We start from the raw sequence: 18,198 nt of genomic DNA, 5'->3' as shown, positions 1-18,198 counted from the left end.
AGGGTCAGGAACATCGATAGGAACCAAGATACCTGAGTGAGTATGATTCACCCCCAAAGAGTTTGATGGCATTGGAGGTACAGTTTCTAGGTTCTCCAAAGCTCTTGAACATGGTTGGCCTTTGTGACGACGAAAGAAGACACAAAAAGGAGGAGGATCAGGAAAAGGAAGGAGTTGAACCAATTTCTCCTCATTCCTACACTCCCCCTGAGGAGAACCAGGGAAAAAAGGCTCACTTTCAAAGAAAGAAATGTCCATGGAAACATAAAACTTCCGAGAAACAGGATCAAAACAACGGTATCCCTTCTGAGTGAAAGAATACCCCAAGAAGATGCAAGGAATAGCATGAGTGTCTAATTTTCCACGAGTGGGTGATAGGTTTTGAATAAAACAATGACAACCAAACACACAAAGAGGAATGGAAAGAGGGGGAGCCTTAGGAAAAAAGAAGTTGATGTGGGGCTTTGCACTCTAACCAACGAGAGGGCATACGGTTGATGAGATAAGTAGCACAAAGGACAGCCTCAAGCCAAAATCGTTTGGGGACATTCATATGAATTAGTAAACCCTGGGCCACTTTAAGGAGGTGTCGTTTCTTTCTTTTAGCAACACCATTTTGTTGTGGTGTTCCGGTACAAGAACTACAATGAAGTGAACCACGTGAAGCAAAAAATCCGTGAGATCACTATGAAAATATTCTTTGGTCTTATCTGATTGAAAGATTTGGATTTCAATTTGAAATTGGGTGAAGATCATTCGTTGAAAATCTTGGATAATTTTTGGTACTTCATCCCTGGTTTACATGGGATATACCCATGTATATCTAGAATAATCATCGATAATGGTAATAAAATACTTGTAGCCACTCTCAAAAGGTAAAGCAACAGGGCCCCAAACATCAGAACGAACAATGTGGAAAGGAAATTCAGATTTATTATTCTTTGAAGGAAAATGAGTTCTACATTGCTTACTCAATTGACAAGTTTGACAAGTAAAATTTGAAACTGACACCGACTTAAACAACTCTAGAAACACCACTTTTAAAGACTCAAAAGATAAATGACCAATCTTATTCTCCAGCATGTAAAGTCCATCCACCATACATCCTCTACCAATTGTCTTCCTCAAGGCCAGATCCTGAATCACACAATAAGAAAGGAAAAAGGTCACTGAGCAGTTTAAGGAATTAGTAATACTACTAACAAATAACAAATTAATGGAAAATTTTGGGACATGTAAAACATCAGATAGGGCAAGGCCAAAAGGAAGAGATGGTTCCTTGACCAGCTATGGTAGTGTATGATCCATCAGCTAGTTTCACCTTGTCTCTTCCAAAAAGGAAGTGATAGGTTTGAAAGTAAGAGGACGTACCAATCATGTGTTTAGACGCTCCAAAATCAATGATCCAAGGAGTGTCAGGGGTATGAGATGCTACATGGAAAGTTGTGGTAGAGTTACCTGACGTAGACGCAAATGAAGTTGAGGAAGGTGCATCCATCTAACGAATTGCTCTACCATAGAGCTCTAAATGGTCACGGAAGGAATTAATAATATCCTCCCTTGGGTCAGATCCTGAGGCATGAGTCGGAGTCACAGTAGTAATGGGGGGCTGATTTTCCTCAGAAGCCATGTTTGCCACAGTGTTCTTTCTTGTACTTTGCTGTACCGACTTTTTATTCAAATCTGAACCTTGCTTCTTACTCGAATCTTGAGCCCATTTCGGCTTCCCATGAAGATCCCAGCATGTATCTCAGGTGTGTCGGGGTTTCTGGCAATGAGTACACCACAGTTTGTCTTTTTCATCCGCCCTTTTTTGAGAGTCCCCCCTCTTAAAGGTATTTCCACCACTTGTAATCACACTCCCTCTTGCTGCCAACCCAACTGCATCCCCTCCAAAATTGTTCATCAAATTCCTTCTACTTTCTTCTGATTGTACAAGAGCATAAACTTCCTGAACGGAGGGAAGATCCTTGCTACCTAGGATCTGAATTCTGATAGATTCATATGCAGGATTCAAGCCATGTAGGAAAGCAAACACTCTCTGCTGAGAAACAAGTTTCTTGTATAACTTTGCATCTTCATCACACTTCCAGTCCACACTCTAATAATGATCTAACTCCTTCCAAACAGAGGTCAAGTCTGAATAGTACACAGAAAGGCACCTCTCCCCCTATTTACAAGTGGACGATTCTACCTATAACTGATAAATCTTTGCATAGTGACGTAGCTCAGAATCGGTTGATTTTGCCTGTTCTCAGATTTCATTTGCTGTTTCAGCCCACATAAAGTTCCTTCTTATTTGGGGTTGCATAGACACTAAAAGCCAAGACATGACCATGCTATTTTCCTGGTTCCATCTATCATATTCAACACTCCCAGAATTAGGTTCTTTAATTCTCCCATTTATATAACCCATCTTTCCCCTTGCAGTAATGTACAACCTGATCCCTCTTGACCATTCCAAATAATTTAAACCATCGAGAGGAATAACAGCCATGGGAAAGGATAAGTCCGCACCCCCACTCAGTCCATTCTGCATTGAGGAAACACCGGACGTAACAGAATCTTCACCGCTCATGGTTACAGATTCAAAAAAACTGTAAGGTGGGAGCAAAACCTTTAAAAAAAGGCTAACACCAAGGGAGAAAGGAAGCCCCCCTCCCCTTTTTTCTTCAGAAACACAACCCCTTTTGATTAACACCAGGTGCTGTTACCCCCTTTTGGAAAACACAGGTGCTGTAACAGCACTAGCAGGCCCCTTTTTTTATAAACACAGGTGCTGTTACAGGGCAGACAGGTCAATTTTTGATCTACGCATCAAACATAGAAATCTGTTATAGCAAGTACAGGTCACTCTGACCTTCAGATTCAGCATAAAACTGGTTCAGCATAAAAAAACTGCTATCGCAGCACATAAAAGGTCTTCACTGACCTACAGTTTTTTACAGGGGTCAGTCGACCCCACAAAAAAGGAAAGACAGAGGTGCTGGTCACCTCACATCCAACCAGCAGACCTAGTACAGGTTCTGCCCTGGCACACGACCAGAAAAAAAGAGGGAAGGAGAGAGATTATTTCAGGCGTGAGGAGACTTGATCTGTAGATGATGGCGGCAGATCTGGAAGTCTGGTGCGATCTCTCCTTTTCAGATCTGATGGTCCCGCTCTGATACCATGTTTTTTTTTATCAATTCGCTCTGATACCATGTTATCAGTGCTATGATGCAGGAGAGAAGAAGAGAGGAATAAAGATGTGTGAGAGCTCAAAAGGTTGCTGGCGGCGCCACCTTTTTTGTTATATATACTAGTGCGACAGCAACTAAAAAATAAATGTGAAGAATTACAATAGTACCCCTGCAGTACTATACTTAGACAAATAACAGCTTTTAACAGAGGTAAAGTGTAGGATGCTGGGAAGAACAAGGCATCAAGCAAGAAATTGGATTGGAAAGAAGAGGGTAGAACTTTCAGGGAATAAAGGACAGAATGATGCTATGGCTAGAATGATAACTGCTCAAACTGATAGAACAGTTGGAGATGAAGAAAACTGGTGACAGAATGATTATGAAGGTATCTAATGACTCGAATGATCTGAATTATTCACTTTCACATCATGAACCCTAGTATTTATAAATGAAGGGAGGGCCCACTTCATGCATGAGCAAGGATCAAGAATTCTAGAATATTCCTTAGGTGGTTAAGGGCTCTAGTCCCTAGGTTGCTCCAATGAGGACACATGTCGGGCTGCGATGCAGGAAAAATATTCGCTCTAATTCCCACACCCACAAGCTCCTACCACATGTCGTCTCAAGGGAGACAAGATCTATCGTACAAAGCTTTTTTTATTTGCTCCGTAGACCGCAGCTTGCTTTATTTACTTTGTCTTGCAACCCATGAAGGGCATCCACGGTTCAGGTCTAAGTGTATCTTCCTTAGACAAGTGCTACTAACCAAATGACCACACAGCTTGTAGTTTTGCTACTGCGGCTAGTTCACAGCGATACTTCAGTCTTATATAAGTCTATCCCCTTATAGAAAGAAGTAGCCAAGGATCCTTGTAGTTGCCAAAAAAATAAATGTTTACCTGTCTTCAGGAAGCTATAAAGGATCCTCTCAGCAACCAGTCCTCTTTCTATCTTGCAATGCACTGCATTCCCCTCCCCTTCATTGACCATCTCTTCTCCTTGGCAAACCAATTTTATCTTCCCTTGCACCTTGCACCTTGCACCTCAGTCTCTAGGACTCTCTTGCACTTTAGTATACTGCTCATATGATTAAGGTGTACCTCTTGTATAGAGGTGTATAAAAAGCAGTATTACAAGGACATGGACACAGGATTCAGAATTTGACGCATGTATGGGAGTTTGACATGGTAAGATGACGAAACAAGGACTCGTGGACACAATCTATAGAAAAGCATAAACTATTAAAACACTCCATATTTTGTTGGATTTTAACAAGGACTTATTGGCATGTGGTTTTGGAGATTCTCCACAACCAAATAGTCTTTGGGAAAAGATTATAGCAGAGAAATAGGGCTTAAGTAGAAATGGTTGGGATTATGAAAATTCTCAGTTTCTCACATGTCTTACGGGTATAGTGTTTAGAAGGGTATCTACAAGGCTTTTAATAAATTTTGCAAAGGATGCAGGTTCAAAGTAGGAGATGGAATATTACATTTCTGGTTGGATTCATGGTGTGAGGGCAGAGCTTTATTGTAGCAGAGATCAAATTGGTGAGGGTTGCTGGATCTTATGTGGTAGATATAACATGATTGCATGGGTTCTCTCCTTTAGGAGTATCAATGACCAGTAGACCTGTTCACGGGCCGGGCTTCAGGCCCAACTTTACACTGTCTCGGGCTTGGGCTTCGGGCCAGGCCCATTAGAATTTTGACAAGAGCCAAGCCCGAGCCCGGCCCATGAACAGGTCTAATGACCAGGAACTGCCGAACTGGATTTAGTGGCTGAGCTTTTTGCTATACTCCAAAATCAGCACATAAACCTGCAAACCCATGATTCTAGATACTGGAAATGGACACACTAAGGAGTTTTCAGTGAAATCCTTTTATAATGCCATTATTGGGGAGACAGGTGAAGACTTCCCAAGCAAGGCCGTATGGGGGACTGGTGCTCCAGAAAAAAGTTAAGTTTTTTATGTGGGTGACAACTTGTGAGAAGTGTCTTACAAAAGATTTGCTGCTAGAGAAAGGCTTCACCACACCAGATTTGATTTCTGTGCTGTGTAGAAGTGAGGATGAATCCTCAAATCACTTGTTTTTACAGTGTGGTTGTAGTACCTCCGTTTGGTACCGTTTTTTCAGGGTTATAAAATTGCAGTTGCAGGTATGGCTAGGCAAAGGAAAGTCTGCTGGTCAGCTGTTCCGGCGGTTGTTACGTGGGCTATCTGGTATGAATGGAAAAAGGGAAACCTTTGAACAGAACCAACTACAGAAACAGGGGTGATTAATCTGGCAGTAGAACTTTTAAAGAGTTGGCTATCTTTACACATTGTATTGAAGGATGATATATTCTCTGCTTCTTTTTTGGGGTTGGATATTTTTTGGGGATCCTTAAAAGGCATATATTTGTACAGCATCTCATTGTACAGAGGACCATATTTTTTAAATTAATACATTATACTGTACCTTTCAAATTAAAAACATTTTATAGGAAAGTTCACATTGATTGTGTACGTTATCTGTTAATTTGTGATGAATGATCAAGGAGAAAGAGAAAAGCTTTACATAGAAATGTCCTTCAAGAATCCATAGTGTCAAGAGTCTGACATCTATAGCCAAAGTACATGGGAAATTTACCACTTATATAATGTTGCATTTTTTGCTTTTAGTTCCCAGACTGATGACCATGACATGAAGAAATTTAAGTAGGAGTTTGATCCTTATTTCTATTTCCATTAACATCTCTCTGGATGTCCATTTCAGGTTAGTTACTTATGCACTTAAATGTATTGAAAAATTAAGAGGAATTATTTCATTCATAGTAGTTTCCAAATGCTCTACTTGTATATATATATATATATATATATATATATATATATTTGTGTGCTTCCCTCACTAGTCAATGAAACTGATCTAGCAGTCACTGAAAGGAATTGATATGGGTAATTTGCAATGTTTAGAAAATCGGGTCGTACCGGCTGATTGAACCGTGACCCGGGGCCCTGACCGGTTCAGTAATACCCCAATAACCAGACTTGCTCAAAACTCACTGAAAACCGGCTGACTGGCTGGTTGAACCGGAAAACCGGTGAACCAGTCCTAGTTTCATGAAACCGCCCAGGTCCATGCATAAGTGAAATTTTAAAATGTTGTTAACAAGATTTGAACTCAAGACCTTTTATTTTCACAGATAACTTAATTACCACTAATCCACCTCTTTACTTATGTTAATTAATGACTATTTATTATAAATATTACATTATTATGCACTATTTTAAAGAAAATGTAAGTTAAAAGGCTTTAACCCTAGTCATTTGTTTTAAAATTTAAGAAGCTTACCATCCATTCACCACATATATATATACATACATACATACATACATACATACATACATACATACATATATATATATATATATTTGAAGCCAATGTAGGCAAATTCATTAAGGAGAACTCAGTGTCACATCCAAAGAGATACAATCAGAAAGAAAATCAGGGCAAACAGACCATGTGTGTACCCTTTGGGCTTTTAAACCATACTTGGCTAGGAGATGCCCAGCATTATTGGCACTCCTTGGAATGTAACACACTGAAAACAGGTTGAAGGAGCTGAGAATGGCTCTGCAATCGGCAATTAGATGCTGGATTTGCCATGGAGGAGAAATGGTATTCTCCAACAGAGCCTGAATTACATTCTTTGCGTCTCCCTCAATTACAACTGAAGTGATGTCCAACTCTAGGCAGAACTTCAAGCCTTCAAGAAGACTTCTGGCTTCCAATTCCACAGCCAACATCGGGGAGAATCCAATGTAAAATATATTATATATATACTATTATATATAGTAATTAAGTGCACTAGAAATTGTAAAATATATTTACATTGGATTACATTAGAAATTGTAAAATATATTATATATAGTATTTATATGACCCGTAGTATATATATGTATATGCCACATCATCACGGTTCGACCCCGATCGAACCTCTGACCCACGAACCTCTCTCTCCCTTCTCTGGTTCTATGCCGGGTCCGGTTCTCTGAACATTGGTAATTTGACATTGTTGGATTTGGGTTTATCATGATTTGGTTGACGAGTTATGTTTTTTTTTCCAGATATATGTATTAATATCATGATCAGTTCTATTTGGATAAGCTTGAGAGTATTCTTGATCTCTTATGTGGGGTAACCATTCAGTTTAGACTGAAACGGGATGGGACTATGATAGAATGATAGTGCATCGGGTTATTATTACAACCAAGCAACTGGCTGTTGCTGTTAACATGAATCAAACTCTGGCTTGTACCATTTGGATACTCTAGGTATTAATTACTTCACTATTCCTTTAGGTAGAAAAGGTAACATGGTCAAAGATAAAACAATGAGAAGGAAGGTTTGGAACTCTGGATCCATGTAACTTCTCTAGTAGGTAGTCAATGACTTATACCTGATCAAAATTATAAAAAAGAACGGGAATACCAATGCTTAAGACAATTATCAACTATATAACTATGCGCTGATTTTAAGAAACAATCAGAAATTATAACAGAAACAAAGTGAGTGAAATACAAAGGCCTCATTTAAGCAAAACAACAGTCTCATCAAAAAGAAAAAAGAAAATAAGAAGAAAAATAAAATAACAGTTTCCTCTAACACTTAAAAGCATAGAAGGAATAGGATGCCAATACCTGGGATGATTGCCAACACTCAGAAGTGAAGCTAGAGGTGTTTGCTTAAATAACTGCAAGTCAAACAGCATTGATTCAAGTTCATATTAAACGAACATTTTTGGAGGAAACAGAGATTTAAATAACGTGAAAATGAAACCTTCAAAGCTTCAATTTGTTCAAAAATGAAACCTACAATTTTTTTTCTGAAGCAGAGAAATTCATATTTCACAAGGTTAGGGTTAGGATTCTGACCTCCTGCTGCTGCGGGCAGTGTGAGAACGCCAGTGAGAGGGGAGAGAGAGAGAGAGAAAGAGAGAGAGAGGAACGAGCCGGCGGCGGTTGCAGCGGCGTTCTCAGTGGAAGAACGGAGAGAGAGGCAGGGAGAGAGAACGACGAGAGGAGTTGGGAAGCATGTAGACAAAAATCCTTTTGGACTCCGTTAAGCTGGATTTTAAAGAGTCAAGTTGACGTGGCATATTCCTATTCGTGGGTGCGGAGAAATTTTTGCATCATTTGTTTAACAAAATTCAAAACCATGCATCATGCATTAAAAAAGAAAAAAGAAAATAAAACTAGACAATTTGTCTGTCAGGCAATCAAAAGTTCAAAACCATCAAAAATAGGGTTTCCATCAGTGCGTTATCACTAGTTCAACGGTCCAGATCAATGACAATTTAATACAGTTATCTTGATGTAGTCTAATTAACATTTTTTCTAGCTTTTTTTGGAATATGGATTCTTTTTTCTGATAATGGATTAAGCATAGTGCTATGCTGCTCCCATAAAGACCGCCAACCCGAGTGAAGGTGGGATTCGATCGTAAGTTTCCGTTGGAAAAGTTAGCAGCACGTTTTTTTATTTTTTGGGGAAATTCCCAATAGGTTTTTCTTTTGGGGGAAATTCTCAATTATTACCTGGGGCTTAGTGTCATTTTGGTCCTCAAACTTTTAAATTCGACAATATCTAAACTTTCAAAATGTGTCAATCACATATCAAACATTAACTAGCTATTAATTAGCCATTAAGTGGCATTTAAAAAAAAAACGCAAATGCTCTTTGAGTATCATCTAATTTTTTTTATAAACCATCAAAACATTGACAAAAAAATTAACAGTCCCAAATCCTTACCTCTTCTATTCAACAAAGTTGGGGTCATGTCTCAGTGGGCATTTTGGTGATCCTAACTTTCTTGAATAAAAGATGCAAGGATTTGAGACTATTAAATTTTTATCAATGTTTGAATGGTTTATGAAGAAAATTAGATGACACTCGAAAGGTATTTATGTCTTTTCCAAATGCTACTTAACGGTTGGTTAACCGCTAGTTGACAGTAGGTATTGGATTGACACGTGACACTAAATTGTTGCATTTTAAAGTTTAGGGACCAAATTGACACTAGGCCCAAAGTATAGGGTACTAATTAGGAATTTTCCTTTTTTTTAGACACATTCGGAATATGGAAGGTAGTGAATCAAGTTTCAGATTTTGTCTCTCTCTCTCTCTCTCTCTCTCTCTATCTATCTATCTATATATATTTCTCAATGTATTCCATAGGACATCTACACACTTCAAACCTAAAATTTCGTCTTACAGCATCGCTAAAGCTATGGGTGCAAATGGATCAGATCATGATCCAATCCAATATGATCCGAGATTCAATCCTATTTTGGTCGAATTCTAATCACCCTATTCGATCTGAGAAGATACGATCCAATATATTATATATTTATAAATATAAATATATATATATATAATACATATATATATGTTATTTATTTATTTATAAATATATTTTTTATATTATATTTTTATAAATTTTGATATATTATTTATTTTTTATAAAAAAATGTATATATATATATATGAAAATAATTAAAAATTACTTGTATTTTTTTTACTTTATTTAAATTAGTATCTTTTTATTTTTTCTTTTAACAATTCATTAAATTGTAAAGAAAATAAGTCGAATTGGATCTGATCCAAATATTCGACTTACTAATAGGATTCAAATTCAAATCGAGTCCTATCAGATCCGACATGAACAATGATTACTTTAATGCTTTCCCTAATTTCTCAGTATCTCAAATAGACCTAAGGATACATGAAGCCTTGACCTTAAGACTACAGACCTAGGGATATATGAAACCAATATCAGAGAATGTAGCATTAGTCTATAGGGTATATTTTAAGACTATGAATACCATCTGTCCCAATACTAGTATCACCGGAACAAGGGGAGTAACTACTATTTGTTATTGCTTTATTTAAATTAGTATATTTTGTTTTCTTTTAACAAATTATTAATTTTTAAATAAAACAAGTTGGATCGGATTTGATCCGAAGATTCAACTTACTGATATGATTCGAATTCAAATAGAGTATTATCAGATCATATCGGATCTAACATGAACAGTGTCGGATCAAATTCGAATATAGCCTTATTCAAATATGATTCAATCGTTTACATCCCTAACTAAAGCTGATCTATGTAAAAAACATACAAGTATGAAAATATTCCTAATGCACGGTTCTAAAAAAGGTTATGCGAACGGTGTGAGCACGAAGTTGATTTCTTCATCCTAGACCTAAATCAAATTGAACCAAAGCTAATTTTCCACTTAATCCTATTCACCTTACATCCCTAATAAGAAATAGTAGCATAAAAGACCATTCATCATTGAGTTTTTAAATGGCAAAGGCTAACAAGTGGTTGAATGAAAAATTATTATATTGTCTCTTAATGAATTTATCTATATACTAATAAGCTCTATACTAAAATAGAGCTTGCCATGTTAATAGTCCTCTTCTTGCTTCATTACCCAAACTTAGCAATTCCATATGGGGTGCAAGATTCCCTCTAGAAGCACTAAAAGTTGCCACCTAACATGGCTTACCTCCTTTTTTCCTCTCCTTTTTAATAGGAAACTAACTATCCCCCATTCAGACACATACACACACACCCACACTATCTCTATCTATCTATCTATCTATATATATATATATATATATATATATACTAGTAATTAAGTACATGCGTTGCACATGAGAAATTTGTATTCATATTAATTACTTGAATTTTAGATATATCATAGTTAAGATGGAAATTAAAAATAAAAAAAGATAACAATATGATTAAAAATAAAGTTAAATATTTATTATTGAATTATGACATCATGTGTGTGTTTTTTTTTAAGTTGGATCATTGACCCACCATCTAAATAAGAAATAGCATTGCTTTTGGATTAGTTTTAAATTAGGGAGAATTATAGTCGGAGCCAACTATGCATTTAAAATTTGGTTACAAGTTGGTCCATAAACCAACAAAACTCTAACAAATGGCTTTACATTTCAAGTTATAAAAACCCTCGCCATGTCATCGGAGGGTTATGTGGATTTTGCCAACATGGGACTCTTAATCCATATTGGACACAATAAAAAGCTTATGCTGAAATTGCCATCTAATGTTGGGTGATTGGAAAAAAAAAGGGTTTTTAGTTTCTCACTCTCTCAATTTCCCTCACAGTCATCTTTATCTGCTCAACGACTATATGATTTGAAAATAAATAAAAAATGTTTTTTGGTTTCTATATTTACGTTCTCTATATCAATTTCTCTCATTCTCTCTCTCTCTACCTATCGTTCTCCCTCGATCTCTCTCATCTTTCTCGGTCGATTTCTCCTTCTCCCTTAATTTCTACCGTTCTCCCTTAGTTTCTATCCTTCTCCCTCTTTCATTTTTTATTTTCTTATTTTCTTACACACTTATATGGTATTAATCAGATCGTATAAAAGAACACGAGACTAACTTGGTATGGTTTAAAAATTATTACACCAAATTGATAAAATTCACAGGAAACTCTTGGCTATGAAATTTACACCAATTGGAGAATGATAGAAATTGAGGAAGAAGGAGATTTTGATAGAGATGATAGTGACAGGGAAGAATGAAAAAAGATTGAGGGAGAACAATAGAGAGAAGTTTTGATTTAGCTACAGATCGAAGCAGAGTGGGAGAGACAGAAGGAGTAGGAGATCAAGAGATGACTGTGAGAGTGAGAGAGAAGGGAGGGAGATCAAGAGATAGAGGGAGTGGGAGAGAAACTGGAAACCTATTTTTGATATAGGTTTTCTATCGTGTCCAACATGGAATAAGAATCCAATGTTGGCAACAACCACATAACCCTCTGATGACATGGCGAGTGTTTTTATAATTTGAAATGTAGAGCCGGTGTTTAGAGTTTGGTTGGTTTCTAGACCAACCTGCAACCTAATTTTAAATGTACAACCCACTTTGACTATAACTTTCCTTTAAATTATATATTTCATTTACATTATATAAAATATTTTTTACTTAGCACACCTAATTTTTGTTTGTCTATGGTATCCTTTTATTCAAACCACTAACCCACCATCTAAAAATAAAAATTGTTTGATTTCTATGTTGACATTAAATTTTGCATTACATTTCCATCATTGATAAAATTATTTCTTATGTATAAAACTTATTTTTGTTCAATATAATGAATGTACAATATTAGAGATGTACCAAATATTTTATTTGTTATAAATATATAACATTAGATATGTCCCAAAATTTTCTCTTATCTATTTTTTTTGTGATTCTTTGTATTTTCTATTATTAAAAATTTTATTATTTGACTCTGACATCATTTAATATCTAGGTACACTACAAGGAAAAGTCCCTAAAACTGCCGCTAGAGGCTTTAATGGCAGTCGACAAACAACCACTAAAACAACTGTCGCTAAAACATTCTAGTGGCAGTTTTCGTGGCAGCTAGTATAAATTTTAAACTGCCACTAGAAGTCTTTTTTAGCGACAGTCAGGAACTTCTTTATATATATATATATATATTTCAAATAACCTTTTTTTTCCTAATTTTCTTCAAATTTCTTGTTCTCTTCTCTATATTCATTTAAATAGAAATAAAATACGAAAATAAATAAACATCAATTACAAATAAAATTAAAAAAAAATTCTCCATTCAAAATATTTGAATCACAAATACATAGTCAGACTTGAATATTTAAAAAAATATCCTTGGGTTTCTACAACTTGATAATTTCATGGCTCATGCAAAGCCAAAAGCTGCTATCATCATCAGAAAGCCTTAGCTTCCTAAAGCCGAACCATGATTTTTCCCTCCGAGACCAAGCTATTGAGCACCTATGCCAGCAGCTCCCATATATAACAATACTCTTTACTATAGGGATCTTCACTCTTCCTACCCAGAAGTGTTAAGATCATACGCCCTCCTGGAACCAACTCCTCTGAGCGTGACACAAGGAATGTCGAAAAGTCTCTTTCAAATTGCTCAAAGTATGCTTTGAAAATGCTCGAAGGGCTTGTTTTCGCCATGTAAATGTTCCCCTTATTATTTTCTAGCCCTTGAGGAACCTGTCATCGATCACCATATCATCAAAATATTACAGACTGAACGTCTAAACTTGTTATAAACAAAAACAATAGTCGACTACCTGAGACGGCCAATGCAAGCTATATGAAGAATGAACGAAGTGAAGACCTCTGGCTTGGGAAGAGCCTACCATAGAAGGAGCCTATTAAGAAGACAAGAACCCATGGAAATAAATATAACATTTCTGATGAAGCAAAACAGCCACATTCAAACAATTCTAATTAAAGAAATGCAAGAAAGAATAGCATAAAAATCAGAAGAAAGGAAAAAGAGGGAAAATAAAATTTACCAGAGCATCACACCAGATGAAAGAGAGAGCTTCACCACAGGCCAAAGTTCAGAGAGTGCACTTTTGGAGAATCCCCTCCATGTCTGAGGGCACCAACCCCCAAAAACATAGAACAATCCTCCTATGACCATGGACCAAGTAGAGATTATCATTGCACCCATAGCACCGGGTATTTCCAAGTTCAATTTGTACATAAAAAGCCTGAGAATTCCCGCACTGAGTGCAGTAGCTGATGAAACCATAATACCTGTCAAGAATAGAAGAGCATCATGCAGCATTGCCTCAAATCCATGTATTTCTCTTTGTTTATGTAAATATAGTCTTACCTATTTTTAGGAAGCTTTCCACGATTTACTTGGAGCATGACCCCGAAGACAGGTCCATGGTATGAATAGTATGAGAAAAGTGGTGAGACACAGTATCCTAAAACAGCAGCATCCCTTAGGGTCTGGTTCTTTTCTTAACATTAAAAGAAAATATTAGAATAAAGAGAGAAATTACAAGAGATGTGAGTATCAAGGGAACATGAGAAGTGTGTTACAAAAAGTTCCTTCACTTCAAAGATATATTCTGCTTTGGCCTTTGGGACCTTTTTAGGGTCGGCGTAGGACAGAGTTAGGGTCGGGATGGGACTGGATTTTTATATACTATAATAGCATTCCATGGCCAAGATCAAAGTCATCAGACAATAATGCACTGTTGTTATTATTATTATTAGGAGTGGAAATCAATTTCTAATTCCCAATTGATTCAACTTTTGTGATTCACCAATATCAATTAGCATTCCAAACCTGTATAGGCATAAATATTTTTCTAGTATATTTGATGATCTCCATGAGACAATGACATTTTTTTTCATAGATTCATGAGACAATAACATCCAGCTGCGTACTGAAACAGTGAAATTCAGAAATTTCTGTTTGGTGAATAGTTTATCCCAACCTTTCCACATGGTATGCTAACATAATCATTTAAAAGAGTCAAGATCTATAAAGTACATCAAACTATAGGAGTAGTTAATCATGTCAATGGCTTAGAAAAATAAACAAAGAAAACGTAGAGGCTATAACAGATATCTCAAGTTATTTCAACTAAAAAATCAGCAGATCTACATCAGAAGATTTAGAGCTGAATAGAGTCTAAGCAAGAACCAAAAGCATCGAACAACAGATCTAAAAATTCACATGTACGCTGCTTAAATATCAGAACTAAAACAAACATTCTTTAACTTCCTACAAGTGAAAGTATCAAATGAACGACACAAACCCTAAATCTATATGTTCAGGAAATGAGCTCGATTCTATCATGCAAAGAAAACAAACAGTAAATTGGAAAAAAAAATCAAAATACTGATAAAGGTTGGAAAAGGCAAATGACCGGCGATCAGGGCCAAACCAGAGGTAAAAAAAAAAAAAAACAAAAAAACAAAACAATAGAAATAAAACCTAGAATGCATATATAAAACCTCAAGTTAGACTTTACCTAGAAATAAAACCTATAATTCCAATCCGAGAAGAAGGCCTGAAGAAGCATCGACTATTTTGACAGAGACATCACTCCCTTAACAGAGCAAGAGAGAGAGCGAGAGAGGGACAACTGAGAGAGAGAGCGCGCGCGAGAGAGGGGCGACTGTGAGAGAAAGGGGGAGAGAGAGAGACATAGAGAGCACAAGAGAGAAAGCAATAGATGACTGAGCGAGAGTGGAGAGAAATGACGGGGAGAGGCGTGACGAAGGCAAAATGAAACTTGCGCCTTTTTATATAGCGGCAAGGTCAAATTGTTTGTCCACCACCGGGGGAGGGAAGAAAATGGTTTTGTTTTTAAATTACTTTTCAAAATATTTATTTTTATAATATTAAAATTAATATTGTGGATTTAATTACAAGAATTTAATAATGAGAAAAATATATTTTAAATATAGGATTTAATGAGAGAGAATAGGAAAATATTTTTTTTTCCAATTGGTTTTAAATTTTACATTCCATTTTCATCATTAATAAAAACATTTACTATTTAACATACTTATTATTATTTAATATTTATGTTAAAAATGTTCCCATTTTTTTTTAATTTTTAATTTTTTAATTTTATTATTTAATCGTAGCAACATGGATTAACTCATTTGACCCAAAATGATTTAATTTCTTACCACCACTTAGATAAAAACACTATTTTTGCTTTGTAGATTTTAAAGATATAAGCTTTTATGTTATTGGAATTATTAATTTATTAAGTATGAATTTAATTAATAAAACTTAATGATGAGAATAATAAAAATGACTTAAATATATGATTCAATGAACATGAATGCAAGTTAATAACTTAAACGTTGGATTTAATGAGAGATGATGGAATGCATTAATATCTTTAAATTACCTCTTTTCAAGTCATTTAATATCAATAACCAATTACCCTATTTGCCTTTATTTTTGTATCATTAAATTTAAATATAGAGGGGTAAATATTGTCCTTAGAAAATTCCATAAATATTCTTGAGGCCATTCGTACTTTTTAAAGTAGTATAGATATATCACAAGAGCTTTAAGAAACGCCCTCCAGTCCCCATTGATCTCCATTCCCAAGAGTGTTGACTGGGATGGTTTGTGGTGAGCTCTTCTTTGTCTCTGGTGTCTTGGAGGGTGATCGACTGGTTCCTCCTATTGTAGCCCTTTACAGGGGGGATTAAGGGTTTCTCATACAAAATTATGTACTAACAATATAAATTATGATTTTCCAGATTATTCAAATTAAATGTTATTCAAATAATAGAAATGTAACATTAAAAAAATAAAATATTATTTCAATAACTAAATATCTTAAATAATAAAACACTAAAAATAGCTAAATAATTACACAGAAAAATGTTTAATTATTTAAACATTTCAATAACTAAATATCTTAAATTCAAATAATGAGTATTTTTAAATTTTATATATTGTTTCAATATTTAAATAACTAAGTATTTTAAATAACGAAATATTTAACATAACTATATTTTAAATAGTTAAAATAACAAAATTATGCAATAAAATAAAAATCATAACATAATATCCAAATTAGTAATAATTTAATATTTTCACAAAATTAATAATGAAATTATGTAATAATAGTATAAACTTTAAAATATTTATTAAAACACAAAAAATAATTATAATAGATTTAATAATATTCATATTATTAATAGTTTTATATTTTTACAAAATTAATTACGAAATTATGTACTAACATTATAAATTATGATTTTTCAGATTATTAAAATTAAAAATAACAATGTTATGCAATAAATTAAAAATTTTAAAAAAAATCATAACATAATATTAAAATTAATAATAATTTAAAATTTTTACAAAATTAACATTGAAATTATGCAAAATAGAATAAATTATAATTCTATAGATTATTAAATTCAATTAATAATTAAAATTATAATGTTTAAATAAGGATACTATTTAAATAACTAAATAATATTATAAATAACCAATTTCACTTACATCAATTAATAATTCTAGAAGAATAGCTTTCAAAAACTAATATTCATTAATAATGATTCTAAAATCTTAATCTATATTTATTATATATTTAATATAATATAATTAATATTTATTGTATTTTCAATAATTATTTATAGTTTTCTTATGAATATATATAGTTATGTATAAATCTATATTTGTTTTGTTATTTAATAAATTTTTTTTAATAATTATTGGATATTAAGCTAATGTTATTTAACTTTTTAAATTTAATTTATTATACTTATTGTATTTTTGAGATTGCAATATTTATTGACTAACTTAATATATTTTTTAGTATTTTTGTAATTATTTTATTTTATTAGTTATTTGTTTTATTTTCATTATCAATATATTTTCAATTATTGTGCATTTTTACTATAAATTTTTAATAATTATTGGATATTAAACTAATTTTATTTATTAGAGATTAAAATATTAATTTAGATGAAATTAGAAGTGTTGATCACGACCTGGTTTAGTTTGTTTGTAGGCTATTTGGCCAACCAAATCGACATGGTTAGGTTGGGGAGTTGGTTACCCAAAATCTACTGACCATTAGTGAAAATCAACTAAATCGGGTTATATTGGTTTGGGTTGATTTTCGGTTTGCTCAATTGGTTTAAAAGATTACAATAAAAACAATTTTAAATTTAAAAAATTACGTTAACATTATTAAAAAACAAATTTATAATATAAAATATCTGAGATTAAGAAATATGGGAATTCCCCACTTTCCCGTATTAAAAAATTATATTTAAAATATAAAAATATTAATATATATATATGATTGGGTCATTCGATTTTAGTCAATTTACAAATGGCCATAGCGAAACTGATCCCAATTTCAACCAGAAATATTAGAAATTGAGCAATTCGGGTTGAACTGGTTGGTTACATTAGTTCGATGAATAAACTTAGCATAAATAAATTATTGTTATTTTTGTATTGTAAAAAATTATTAAAAATATTATAAAATATAAATAATTAACCATCATTTTAAAAGTTAGAAATATAAAACAATTGTATACTCTTATGTGTTTTATTGTTTAACTATACTTAACAAATCCCATACATCGCACGGGTCCTGCTAATAACTATTTATAACAAACATAAG

The 18,198-nt window shown here is 34.0% G+C and overlaps 1 protein-coding gene and 1 long non-coding RNA gene across 7 annotated transcripts in view; both read right to left on the bottom strand.

Moving 5' to 3' along the window:
* Positions 1 to 8,281, bottom strand: part of LOC104596236 (SWIM zinc finger family protein) — a 30,794-nt gene extending 22,513 nt beyond the window's left edge. For all 3 annotated transcript variants that reach the window (XM_010257331.3, XM_010257315.3, XM_010257340.3), the window contains exons 1-2: positions 8,101 to 8,281; positions 7,867 to 7,919 (exon numbers count right to left, since the gene is read on the bottom strand). The gene's annotated coding sequence lies outside the window, so the exon portion shown is untranslated. The remainder of the gene's footprint in view (positions 1 to 7,866; positions 7,920 to 8,100) is intronic.
* A 4,551-nt stretch (positions 8,282 to 12,832) lies between these two features.
* Positions 12,833 to 15,335, bottom strand: LOC104596222 (uncharacterized). Of its 4 annotated transcripts, none has more exons than XR_735014.3 (5): positions 15,055 to 15,335; positions 13,899 to 14,031; positions 13,573 to 13,819; positions 13,345 to 13,425; positions 12,833 to 13,264 (listed from the first exon to the last, which is right to left on the bottom strand). It is a non-coding gene; the product is annotated as an uncharacterized LOC104596222 (long non-coding RNA). The 4 variants fall into 4 exon arrangements; XR_735013.3 differs by having other exon boundaries at positions 13,899 to 14,026; XR_735016.3 differs by having other exon boundaries at positions 13,899 to 14,020.
* Positions 15,336 to 18,198: the final 2,863 nt, after the last annotated feature.

The sequence above is a fragment of the Nelumbo nucifera genome, chromosome 3 (genome assembly GCF_055504915.1).
Source record: "Nelumbo nucifera cultivar China Antique chromosome 3, China Antique-T2T, whole genome shotgun sequence".
Classification (NCBI taxonomy): domain Eukaryota; kingdom Viridiplantae; phylum Streptophyta; class Magnoliopsida; order Proteales; family Nelumbonaceae; genus Nelumbo; species Nelumbo nucifera.
This window is presented reverse-complemented; position numbering and strand designations above follow the sequence as displayed.